This window comes from Dendrobates tinctorius, unplaced genomic scaffold (assembly GCF_039654945.1).
Source record: "Dendrobates tinctorius isolate UK_male_01 unplaced genomic scaffold, ASM3965494v1 ptg000155l, whole genome shotgun sequence".
NCBI classification, from domain to species: domain Eukaryota; kingdom Metazoa; phylum Chordata; class Amphibia; order Anura; family Dendrobatidae; genus Dendrobates; species Dendrobates tinctorius.
Window position 1 is genome coordinate 12,737,745 of NW_027361822.1, and position 12,152 is coordinate 12,749,896.

Genomic DNA, 12,152 nt, shown 5'->3' on the forward strand with positions numbered 1-12,152 from the left:
CTATTCTGAGCTGCTGGATTTTGTCACTACTAGGAAGTCGTCCAAATAAGGCAATATGGTTATGTTGTGGCCTCTTAGATAGGCAACTACTGTATCTCTTATTAGTTTGGTAAATACTCTGGGGGCTGAGGCTAGGCCAAAGGGAAGGCACCGGAACTGGTAGTGATGAACCCTCCCCTGGACTCTCAGGGAGAATCTTAGGTATTTTTGATAGCAAGCGTGAATAGGGACATGGTAGTATGCACTTTTCAAATCTAACGTGCACATCACCATATCTTTGTCTATGAGGGGTACTGTGGATTTTATGGATTCCATTTTGAATCTCTTGTATTTTATCCACCTGTTTAGGGGTGTGAGTTTTATTATTGTTCTGGAATCTCATGACGGTTTCTTTAATGAGAAGAGGCTTGAGTAATGACCTTCGCCTCTCTCCTGGGCAGGGACCGGGACAATTGCGCCTACTTTCAGTAGATCTTGAACGTCTGTCCACATGGGGGAGGTTGGTAGATGTGAGAATTAGTTACTATGAACCTTTCTGGTGGTAGATGGATGAACTCCAGCTTGTAACCTTGGAAGATTGTGTGTAGAAACCATGGATTCTGAGATATTTTCTGGCAACTCCCTAGAAATTCCTTTAACCGACCTCCCACTGATGGCATCATTTCCTGCGTGAGCCTGTGCCTGCACCAGAGAAGTGGAGTCTCTGCCTTTCCCTTCCTTCGGGCAAATCCATCTCCCTGTCTTGCCTATCCCTTTATAGTCTGACTTCTGACTAGGTCAAGATCTACGAAAGGGCTGGTATTTTTTTGGCTTTTCTTCAAGGAATCCCTTCTTTCTATCTAAGGCCTTCTCCAAGATGTCATCTAGAATTGTCCCAAATACTTTACCCCCTGAGAAGGGGATGGCATAAAGTTTATTCTTCTGTTGGGTTTCTCCTGACCAAGTTTTTATCCAAATAGCCCTCCTGGCTGCATTAGACATTGAACCATTCCTGGCTGCGAATCGTTGCAACAGGGGCAGAGATTTTAGTATAACGTCACTGGCTGTTTTGGCTTTTAGATGCTTTTCTAAATCGTCCACCCATAAATGCATGAATCGAGCCACCGATGTCACAGCAGTGTTGGCACGTATTATGGCTGCCGAGATCTCCCAGGTTCTTTTTAGCAGTCCACCTGCTTTCCGATACATTGGTTCCTTCAGACTGAAGAAGTCCTCGAACGGGATCGCCATTCTTTTGGCCACTTTGGTTACTGGCACATCTATTTTTGGTACCTCATCCCAGGTTCTGATATCATCTGAATTAAAGGGTTACCGGAGCCTGAAATCCCTCAGGATGACTAGTCTTTTCTCCGCATCTTCCCATTCCTCTAGGATCACGGTCTGGATGTGGGTATTAACCGGGAACACCCTACTCATCTGGGTATGCAGACCGCCAAACATTTCATCCTGTACGGATATCTCTTTTGGGGTTTCCTCCAACTGCAGTGTGTCCCGTACTGCCTGGAGGAGCTCATCCGTGTCTGCTGATGAAAAAAAAAAAAAAAGACATCTTTTGCCCCTTTCAGGAGGATCCTCTATCTCTCGTCTTGTTCGGAATCTTCCAAAAATCTCCTCTTCTGAGGATGGGCTAGACTCCCTTAGTCTCTTCCGAGTCCTCTGAGGTTCTGTTTGTATGGCCTGGGGAACCACCAGGCCCGAGATGGATGCCTGGACTTCCTGCCTTATCATAGACCTCATATTGGCCAGTAATGACATCTGCTCTTCTCCAACAATGTTTAGTGTACAGGTCTCACAGAGGGGCTTCTGAAGTGCAAATGGGACACTTATTTTTCCCCAGACTTCTTGCTGTCCTTGTTAATGGCTGACAGGGTAGGTGTTTCCCCCTAAAATACATAGAGAGCTTGCTATCTGTCTCTGTATGTAGGGTATGGCTACTGTGATATGGCTTCTGAGAGCGTACTCACGTGCCCCTGGCTCTGCTCTAGGCTCTACAATCTGGCTGATTCCTCCATGGCTGCTGGCGGTGTGTAACAGAGCCCCCTTTGTATTTATATGATACCTGGTTGATCCTGCTTATCCCTGGCCCATGCACTGGCGAGCACTGTGACCCAGAAGTCCTCCATCTGAGGCAGGTGCCACTGCTTGGTTGCTTCCTTGCCGGCCGTGACCCGGAAGCAATGTGCAGACGCGGCTGGAAGTGCGTGTGTGCTGGATCCCAGGACACTCACCGGCCTGCAGAAGTGTTCTCCTCAGGACTGCTGTACGCTGCAACATGGTTTCAGGTTCAAGAGCCCCCAGGTAGGAGGCAGCAGACCCCTCTCCAGGAGCAGAGTTACACTGGGGCAGCTGAGGGACCCCCCCCCCCCATGACAAGTGTCAGCTGCAGATTTCTTGAGGCGGGAAGGGAAAGGCTGGGGCCCCCAATCCTCAACATCTGCCCAGCACAGTCCGGATTAGGCTTTCCGTTCCTATCCCCAGTGGGACAGGAAAAACACTGAAGGGTGGTGGTGGTGGTCCTTTTAACCACTTGTTGTTCCTGTCCCTCTGAGGATACAAAGGACGTCCTCCAGGGTGCTGTCAGGTTGTGAACTGGAAATATTAGTCTTGTAGTAAATCTTGACTTCCTCCATCCACGGTAATATATCCCCATCTGGTGCTCAGGGACGGGGCTGTTATGGGCCTGTGTGACTTCAAATGCCAGGGCTGAATTTCAGTCCCAGTCTGTCCCTGGTTATAACCCTTGTAGAGGGAAAGTTAAAGGAAAAAAAGAAAATTGCTGCAGAAAGTAGTAAAAAGTTATTTACATGATGTTATGCACATGTAGTTAACATTGATATGACATAAAATGCCAATTTTAATAAAGAATTTTCAAGAAGTTACAGGAAATTCACACATTTATTAACAAATTTACAGAAAAGTTGTACATTTTAAAAAAGTCACTGTATTAACCCACCCCTTAAAAATCTGGCCATATATTTTAATTGACAAATAAGTTAAAACCGTTATGTAACACGGGGTCATGAATCAAAGAAGAATAATGGGCCAGAAGGTCAATGACCAGGCTCACTGCTGGTACAAGTAAGAGCTAAAACATAAAATTAGGAAGCATTGGATTAGTAAGGAGGAGATGCATGGTCAGCAATGAAAAGGGGGTCAGTCTGGGTGGACATAGTGATCACCCTTGTTTGAGGCAAAATATGTGGTGGAGCACTTCTAGCACCAGTTACCCATCGAAGGTGGTTAACAAGGTCTCCCACTTCTGGCATGGACTCTACTGACTCGAACACCGATGCCACGGAGGTGATCAAAGCACAGAAGTCATCTCTGATGTCAGCTGGCATGTGGCGACAGCGAGATGCGAGGCTAAAGTCAAAAAAATCTAAGTCAGCTTCAGAGAATCTCGGGCTATAGGAGAGGGATTCAGATTCCATCTTTAGTTTCTTATCCAATTCTCGAAGAGTTAGAGTTTGCATATCAGCGAAATCAGTTTGGGTAGAGATGGGGACATGTGGAGGGGAGGCTGCCGATGCTGTAGCAGCCAATGATGTGGAGGCTGTGTTAGCAGCGGTTGTTGCCCGACTTCTTAAGGATGTACAAGGTGATTGTGTAGCCAGCCTGGACTGTCTCATCTGCTCCTTTTCCTTCCCCTCTTCAACACAGGTTGTTGATAAAGACGTTGGCTCTAGCTTCCTCGGTTGCTGCTGACCATGCCGAACAGGGTACTCTGCCATTCTTAAATTTTTCGTAAAAAAAAGTTTACAAATCTTTGAAGACAAAAAATTGATACACATTTACACTGGATATTTAGAGCTTGCTTAACCTTCCCTTAAAGTTTATGCATTTTTCACAGTACCACCAGTGTGGCAATAGAAGAGCCATGTAGGAGGGTGGTGGTTTACAGAGCAAAATCCTATGGACAAGTTACTTTTAAGCAACATGGAGGTTTGCTACTTAAAACAAGCACTTCCATTTTCCGAACACAATGGCCCACTCATAAAATAGGTCATTCCAGTCATGAAGAAAAGTCTGCTTAAAGAAGCACCCCTAGCAAAGTTTTTATCCTCTTACTATATTGCAGACATCATATTATATAGCTCTGTGTACTTACAATTGCTCATTTTGCCCTTCTACACAGCTATTTTTTCTATGTAGAAACAGGAAGTATCTTTTTTTTCCCCAAAAAACCTGAACCAGCTGTTCCCTCCTCCCCCTGCCAAGGACTTTTGCAGGGATGACTCATGTCATGTGTCCTACAGTGAAAACTGACCTCCTGTTTCTACACAGAGCTTAGAAGAATTCAGCTAGTTGGTTTTTAATCACATGAAGTCATAGACCTAATGGAAGAGAATTAGCTGGGTAGAAAGGCAAAATGAGCAATTTTAAGTACACAGTGATATATAATATGATGACTGCAACATACTCAGATAAAAATTTTGATGGGAGCACTTTTTTTTTTTATATAAAGAGGACCTTCCAAATTTATCTTGAGCTGATCATACCATGTAATTGTGGCTGCAGAGAACTAAAAGTTGTTTTTTTTTTTTGTTTTTTTTTAAAGTTTGCTTCTCAGATGCAGAGATGTTAGCAAATATTTGGTTTCTAATGAGTTAACTTCAGGTAAGGCCAAGTGGAATACACCTCCCCCATAGCTGCCATCTTAGGATTCCTGTGGAGCCCAGGATGTGGTTGATCATCAATGGGTCTATAGCCTACAAGACTGTGGTATTGCAGTGTTTAGTGCAAGTGGTCAAACAATTACAGGTTCATGTCCCCCTAAGGGGACTTAAAGGTTAAAGCGTATATTTGGAGTCACACCCCCTTAATCATAAATATGCAATTTATCGAAATTAAAGTTAAACGAGCATGAATGGTAGATGCCAGGAATCAAAAGTCGCCGTTACCTACCGTAGTTCCATAATATGTGCAGTTTTTAGGAGTATGCTGCGATAACACCTTATCCAAGCACGTTCGATCATCACTAATAGTTTTAAAATGCACAAATCACCAGATGCCAACACTGGTGCATGCTTAGATATTTTACTACAAACATTACACCCACCATTAAAAAAATAAATGCCACAGTCCCTGATTGATATGCTTCCACGGTGTGAGCGGGCGGTTGTAATCACATGTATACAGTTTGTGTATTTGAGGTCACATGCTGACAGGACTCCTGTGAGTGTTACTAGAAGAAAAAAAAAAAAAAAACCACACATTCACTATATATATATATATATATATATATATATATATATATATATATATTTTTATTATAACCCAGCCAGCAAGTGATCACATGTATACACTGACTGGGAATAATAGAGAATGCAAAAAAACAAAAACAGTACACCTGTTTAGATTTGCCATTTTTCAATCACCTTTAGAGAATATGCACATAAAAGTCTTTTCAGTGCAGAAAGTCCCAAGTGACTTTTTTGAGGTTAGAGAGAACCTCCTTGCGCAGATACCCTCACCCACACGTGTATTTTTAGAGACACTTTTCGACCATGTGTTCACATTGAGTATCTGGTGAAAAATACAGAAGTGGTGACGTGTTTCTATTATACTTTTCCTCTGTGCCACTCTTGCTATTGAGTTACAAATATTAAGGCAAAAAAAAAAAACTTTACCAAGTACTCAGTGTGCACATGGCCCAAGACTTCAATAAGGAGTTCATTATTTTTTCTCTACATAAGCTTTGTAGCCATGATCCTCCTAAATAGAGCACACAGCCATTATAGTTTTGTTGGGGATAAATGCTATAAAAAAATAAACCCCCACCAGCATCACCAAACACCACATAGTCCAGCCATACTCACTAAAACAAAAGTGCCACCAACGTAATAGAGACCCCAGGCATGCTCCTCTTATATTGTGTGGAGGCAGCTCAGGTGCAGAATTCCGATCAACAATCTATCCCATGCTAAGCAGCCTCCACTCCCAGTGATTGGTTGTTTTATCAGTATTTTGCACCTGCGCTGCCTCTGCTTTCATCATGGAGGTTTGCTGCATTTTATGCAATGTTCACACATTGTTGTTTTTTTTTCAGCCTTTTTTATGCCAGGTTTAAGCTGCTTACAAAAAGCAGGTTTTTCATCGTTTTTGCTGCTTTTTTTGCTTATTTGTTTCTGCGTTTTTGGTGTTTTCTTTACTGAGCTGTCTCTTACGCATGATGGTAAAGTTTAGTGCGGGAAAAAAAAAATCAGATACAACGTCATCAGATCTTGGCACCAAAAAAAACCTGATACCCGCATTTTTTGCTTAGTTTTTGAAGCGTTTTTTTTTTTTTTTGCACCACCCATTGCTTTCAAAGAATGAAAAATGCAGAAAAAACGCTGAAAGAAGTGACATGCTGCATCTTGCCAAAACCAAGTTCTCCTGACAAAACAGTCAGGAAAAAAAACAAGGTGTGCGCATGAGATTTCTGAAATCTCAATGACTTTGCTGGTACAGTGAAACGCAGCTGAAAATGTACATAAAAAGAACAATGCAAAAATACAATGCTTAGGCTCTGTTCCCATGATGAGCTCTTGGGGAGTTTTTGATGTTGTACATTTTCGACATCATTTTTGCACCAGGTTCACACTAGCGTTCAGGAGGGCTGCGGATGGCAGCCGCTCCCTCCTTTCCTTCCTCTGTGAAGCTTCGCCTACCACCGCAAGCGTCCAGCGTTTCCCTGCCTACCTATCTTTAACATTGGGCACGCAGGGACATGTATTTATGGGGATATGTCCGCATGCGGCGATTTGATGTGTGCGGAGACCGCACGGAAACACAAAATTTAGTGTTTATGGGTCTCTGGTTCACCGTCCAGGTCTTTGGTACATGGTGCCTGGAGGTGAGGCCACGAATTTCTAACCTTCAGCGTCCTCGGCGCAACTTTTGATCACCCAGAGCTGGCGAGACGTCATCTGTGCATCCTATGCTTCTCTAGTTGGAACCTGTGGATTATTTTTTGTTCCCTCATTCACAGTCGAAGCCGCCAGAACTTTCTCATATTTATGTAGCTTCACTATACGGCATCTGGCTTTTTGGTGTCTATAAGGCCGTGTTCACACACTGCAGAAATACTGTGGTTTTTGTTTTCTGCAGGATCCACACCAAACTACACAATAACAATCTCCTCTGGTTACTGAATATTTGCTGCATTTTCTTTTAGGTCTTTTCCTTCGTTATTTGATACTTTTTTGGCGAAGACGTGAAGTTGCATTTTTAATGTTTCATATAGTACAGGAAAGCTTTGACTCTGCATTTAAAAAAATAACTTTTTTTACATGCGTTATTTTTAGGTCCACATAGAAGACATGAGAGAAAAAAAAAGCACCAAAACCGCACAGTTCAGCAGCGTCTTTAGATGCACAGGGGGCGGAGTCTTTAGATGCACAGGGGGTGGAGTCTTTAGATGCACAGGGGGCGGAGTCTTTAGATGCACAGGGGGTGGTCTTTAGATGTACAGGGGGTGGAGTCTTTAGATGCACAGGAGGTGGTCTTTAGATGTACAGGAGGTGGAGTCTTTAGATGTACAGGGGGTGGAGTCTTTAGATGCACAGGGGGTGGTCTTTAGATGTACAGGAGGTGGAGTCTTTAGATGCACTGGGGGCGGAGTCTTTAGATGCACAGGGGGTGGAGTCTTTAGATGCACGGGGCGGAGTCTTTAGATGCACAGGGGGTGGAGTTTTTAGATGCACAGGGGGTGGAGTCTTTAGATGCACAGGAGGTGGAGTCTTTAGATGCACAGGGGGTGGAGTCCTGAGATGCACAGGGGGTGGAGTCTTTAGATGCACAAGGGGTGGAGTCTTTAGATGCACAGGGGCAGAGTCTTTAGATGCATAGGGGGTGGAGTCTTTAGACGCACAGAGGGTGGAGTCACTAGATGCACAGGAGGTGGAGTCTTGAGATGCACAGAGGGCGGAGTCTTGAGATGCACAGGGGGCGGAGTCTTTAGATGCACAGGGGGCGCAGTTTTCATGAAATCACATCCACTTTGGTTGGACAGGTAAACAACAGAATTTCAGCTTAAAAAAAGCAGCAGAAAATACACAGCATTTATGATACATGTGAACACTCTAAATTTTCAAGCAATGTGGATGTGATTCCATAAATTCTCCTCCCTCTGTGGTCTAAAGACGCAGCTGTACTGTGCAGTTTTTTCTCTATATGTTTCTTCTGGAAATAACGTATGATAAAAAAGTAAAATTTTTAAGCGCAGAATCAAAGCTTTTCTGTATCTTTAAAAAAGCTTTGAAAACTCTGCTTCACATCTGCTCCAAAAACCGCATCATACAAGCGGGAAAATGCGTAAAAGAAAAGCAGGAAACACGTAATAATCAGAGATTACTATTATTGTGTTGTGTGGTGAGGACACCTGCAGCAGAAAGAATGCAGCATTTATTCTACATGTCAATATGGCCTCAAAGTATTTTTATTAAATTTTTTTGTTTAATAGTTAAAAGATCACCATTTTTGTGATTACACGGACATAAATGTCTGCTATTTGCTGATAATATTTTGTTAAAACTCGTTAAAAATGTAATTTCTTTTTTCATTATCAAATGTTTTTCATTATTTTTAAGCAATTTTATAGGATGAAAAAATCTCTTGTATTCTACCTCTAGAATGCAAATTCATAGAAATAAACTGCTGTGTGCAATGTATCCATCCAACGTGCCTGTGGAGTCAGCGCCTGCAATACAGATGAGGTATACAAAATTCTCCTAATTACATCACCAAAGCTGTTGGCTTAATTGCTTTAGCTCCTGCCTGAAACGTTGAAGGTTGTGGGTTCAAAGATCAGGGTAACGCACAATAAAAGAAAAAAATACTTTTTTAATTGCTTTTTATTATTTTTAGTAGTATTCTGACTCCTTAACTAAGCTGCAAGCGTGGGGTGCAAGCATGGGAGACACCATTTCTAGGATGCTCCTAATAACCATTACAGATCTCTCCATTGTTTGCAGATGGGAAAACTTGAAAAAACGGCAGAGTATCAAATACTTATTTTCCCCACTGTATATAGTTTTTCTGGGCTTACCAGACCTGTCATGATGTGACCGTCATGTGGTCAGTCAGATGGAGGGGAGGAGTTAGGGTCACATGATCAGAGACCTTAGCGCCTTTGCCCTCCAATTCTCACATTTGTTTCTTGACAACTGGCTCAAACATGGCAGCTTTTTCTATATTACGTAGACACAAGATGGCGCCCCCAACATAATGGTCAACAAAATTAAGAGGATAGAAAGAGTAACTGTAATCGCTGGAGAGGTATATTATTATTATTTATATAGCACCATTGGTTCCATGGTGCTGTACATGAGAAGGGGATACATACAAATTACAGATATCACTTACAGTAAACAAACTAACAATGACAGACTGATACAGAGTGGAGAGAGAACCCTGCCCTTTCGGGCTTACATGCTACAGGATGGTGGGGAAGGAGACAGTAGGTTGGGGGGTTGCAGCAGTTCCAGTGTTGGTTGAGGTGATATCTCCAGTAGTGGTGAGTGTCATGCCCGCCTTGTCCATTATGCCTGTCATGCCCACCATGTCTGTTGTGCCGCATGACTCCTGGAGCGGTGTGCACGTGCACTGAATTCTCATGCCCATTATGTCTCGTGCTGCAAGATGCCTGGAGCAGTGTGCACGCGCGCCTTACCTCATGCCTGCATGCCGTTGCTAGGTAACCATCCATCTCTGCTCTGATTCTGCATTCCTCTGTATTCCTGGAACCCCTGATCATGTGACCGTTCCTATGTTCCAGCACTGTCTGATTCTGCAATCCTCTATGTATTCCTGGAACCTCTGATCATGTGACTTTCTCTATGGTTCAGCCCAGTCTGATCTTGCAACGCTCTCTATGATCCTGGAGAATCTGAACCGGAAGTCCTTCCCCGATCCTCACCCGGAAGTGCAGGTGTGATGGTGCTATATCAGACCTCCCCGTCCTATGGTCGGGGCCTGAGTATCGTGTTGCTTCCCTGCATGGCTGCTTGGTCTGCTCAGTCGCTCCCTGTGTTCTGTGCCCCTGCACTCTGCTCTGCAGTGCGTCTCTGCACACGCTCTGTGCTTGTACTCTGCCTCTTGTTTTGTGCCATGTCTTGTGTTGTCTCTCGTGCCATGTTTTGTCCTTGTCATGCTTGGACTTGTAGTCCTTCCGATGTTCTCTGCCTTGCCTGTTTTGCCATGTCTTGCCTTTGCTATGCTTTGCCTTGTGGTCCTTCCTACGTTTTCTGTCTTTGCTTGTTCTTCCTTGCTCTTACCTATGGTGCTCTGTAGTGCCTCCTGGCACACGCACCATTCCTCCTCTCTTACCTATGGTGCTCTGTAGTGCCTCCTGGCACATGCACTATTTCTCCTCTCTTACCTCTGGTGCTCTCTTGCACATTTCCACGCTAGTCTCAAGGTTCTCCCTTGACCCGGCTCTGGGCTTTGGCCTACGCTCCGCTGCTAGCTCTGTTCTCGCTCTGACCTGGCTCTGTGTTTCTGCCTATGTTCCGCTCCGTGTTCCGTACCCTGTCTTGCCTTGTTTCTCGCCTAGCCTTGCCTTGTTTCTTGCTTTGCCTTGCCTGGTTTCTTCGTGTGCCCTTTGCATGTGCCTGGCCTTCCTTGCCTCCTGTTTGTGCCTCAGCCGTGCCCACCCTAACCGAGCCTGCCTGCTTGTGCCTCAGCCGTGCTCGTCGGTCAGTGACAGCTGTGTCACCTGCTATGCCCCAGTCGGGTGCACTGGAGTCTTACCCGCCTGTTTGTGCTGCAGCCCGTCCAGCTAGCCAGTGCCCCAGCCATTCTCTCTGTGCTTCCTTGCCCTCATGCTGTCTCTGCACTGTGCTTTCCGTGCTTCTCTTAGCATGCGCAGGCCCTCGCCTGCCCCGTGGCATACCTCCCCGTGCTTCTGTAAAAGTATGCGCAGGTCTTGCCATGTACCCTGTCGTGCCCTCTTGCACATACAGGTCCTTGCCTGTTCTCTGTCCCTGGCGTGTCCTCTGCACGCGTAGGACTCGGTTTTTAACCCTGACACTGGCGTGTCTCTCTACACGCGCAGGACTCTGCCTTGACCCCTGACCCTGGCATGCCCTCTGTACACGCAGGACTCTTCCTTGAACCTGACCCTGGCGTGTCTCTCTGCACGCACAGGACTCTGCCTTGAACCTGACCCTGGCGTGTCTCTCTGCACGCGCAGGACCCTGCCTTGAACCTGACCCTGGCGTGTCTCTCTGCACGCGCAGGACCCTGCCTTGAACCCTGACCCTGGTGTGCCCTCTGCACACACAGGACTCTGCCTTGAACCCTGACCCTGGTGTGTCTCTCTGCACACGCAGGACTCTGCCTTGTACCTTGGCGTGTCTCTGCACACGCACCGTCTTGTATGTTGAACTTTGAAACCTGGCATGTCGCCTACACACGCACCTTGCCTTCCACCTTGCTTTGAACCCTGGCGTGTCCTCTACACACGCACCTTGCCCTGGACCCTGGTGTGCCCCTAGCACGCACCCTGCCTGGAATCCTGCCTTGGACCTTGGCGTGTTCCCTAACATGCACCATGCCTGGAGATCTGTGGTGCCTCCTTGCCTGAACCCTGGTTTGCCTGCCGGATGCCCGGAACCTGCCGATCGCTGCCAGACATCGTAAGCCTGATGACTGCTGCCTGATGTCCGCAGCCTGATGCCCTGATCATGTTGATCATTGCCAGCTGTTCGGAGTCCGATGCCATTGTGCCTTTGCCTGTACCCAGGCCTGCTACCTGGCACATACCATGCTATGGACCTTGGCGTGCCCACGCACGCACCTTGCCGTGTTTGCTTGTTCTCACGTTTTTGCACTGAATGTTTTCCTGAAGTTGTCTTAATGAAGATACCTTGAACTTACGTCTTGTCTTGCTTCCTGCTCATCCTTGTCGTCAGACACTTGTACCTAGTGTCTACCTGAGCCGGCCGTCTGGTGCCAGCAGTCGTGGTGGCTCACCCCCTTGGTCTTGCCCCTCACACTCCCTGTATAGGGGATGGTTCCTCACAAGGTCAGCTTGCCCTAGGTGGGTGGGTGCCACGACCCTGAGGGTCCACTCTAAAGAAAAAGTCAACTCAGCATAAGCTGACCTCGTCACAGTGAGGAGGTAGTGGGGTCATATTTCCATAACTGGACGATTGGCTATAAAGGCC

The 12,152-nt window shown here is 45.7% G+C and overlaps 1 protein-coding gene and 1 long non-coding RNA gene across 4 annotated transcripts in view; both read right to left on the bottom strand.

Annotated features, from left to right (window-relative positions):
- The window catches only part of LOC141051175 (uncharacterized), a 223,470-nt gene that overhangs the window by 100,312 nt on the left and 111,006 nt on the right, over window positions 1-12,152 (bottom strand). The gene's annotated exons all lie outside the window — the stretch shown is intronic.
- Window positions 2,877-5,953, bottom strand: LOC141051134 (uncharacterized). Of its 3 annotated transcripts, XR_012220570.1 has the most exons (4): window positions 5,631-5,718; window positions 5,379-5,526; window positions 5,060-5,185; window positions 2,877-3,764 (listed from the first exon to the last, which is right to left on the bottom strand). It is a non-coding gene; the product is annotated as an uncharacterized lncRNA (long non-coding RNA). The 3 variants fall into 3 exon arrangements; XR_012220569.1 differs by lacking the exons at window positions 5,379-5,526; window positions 5,631-5,718 and adding an exon at window positions 5,820-5,953; XR_012220571.1 differs by lacking the exon at window positions 5,379-5,526 and having other exon boundaries at window positions 5,631-5,716.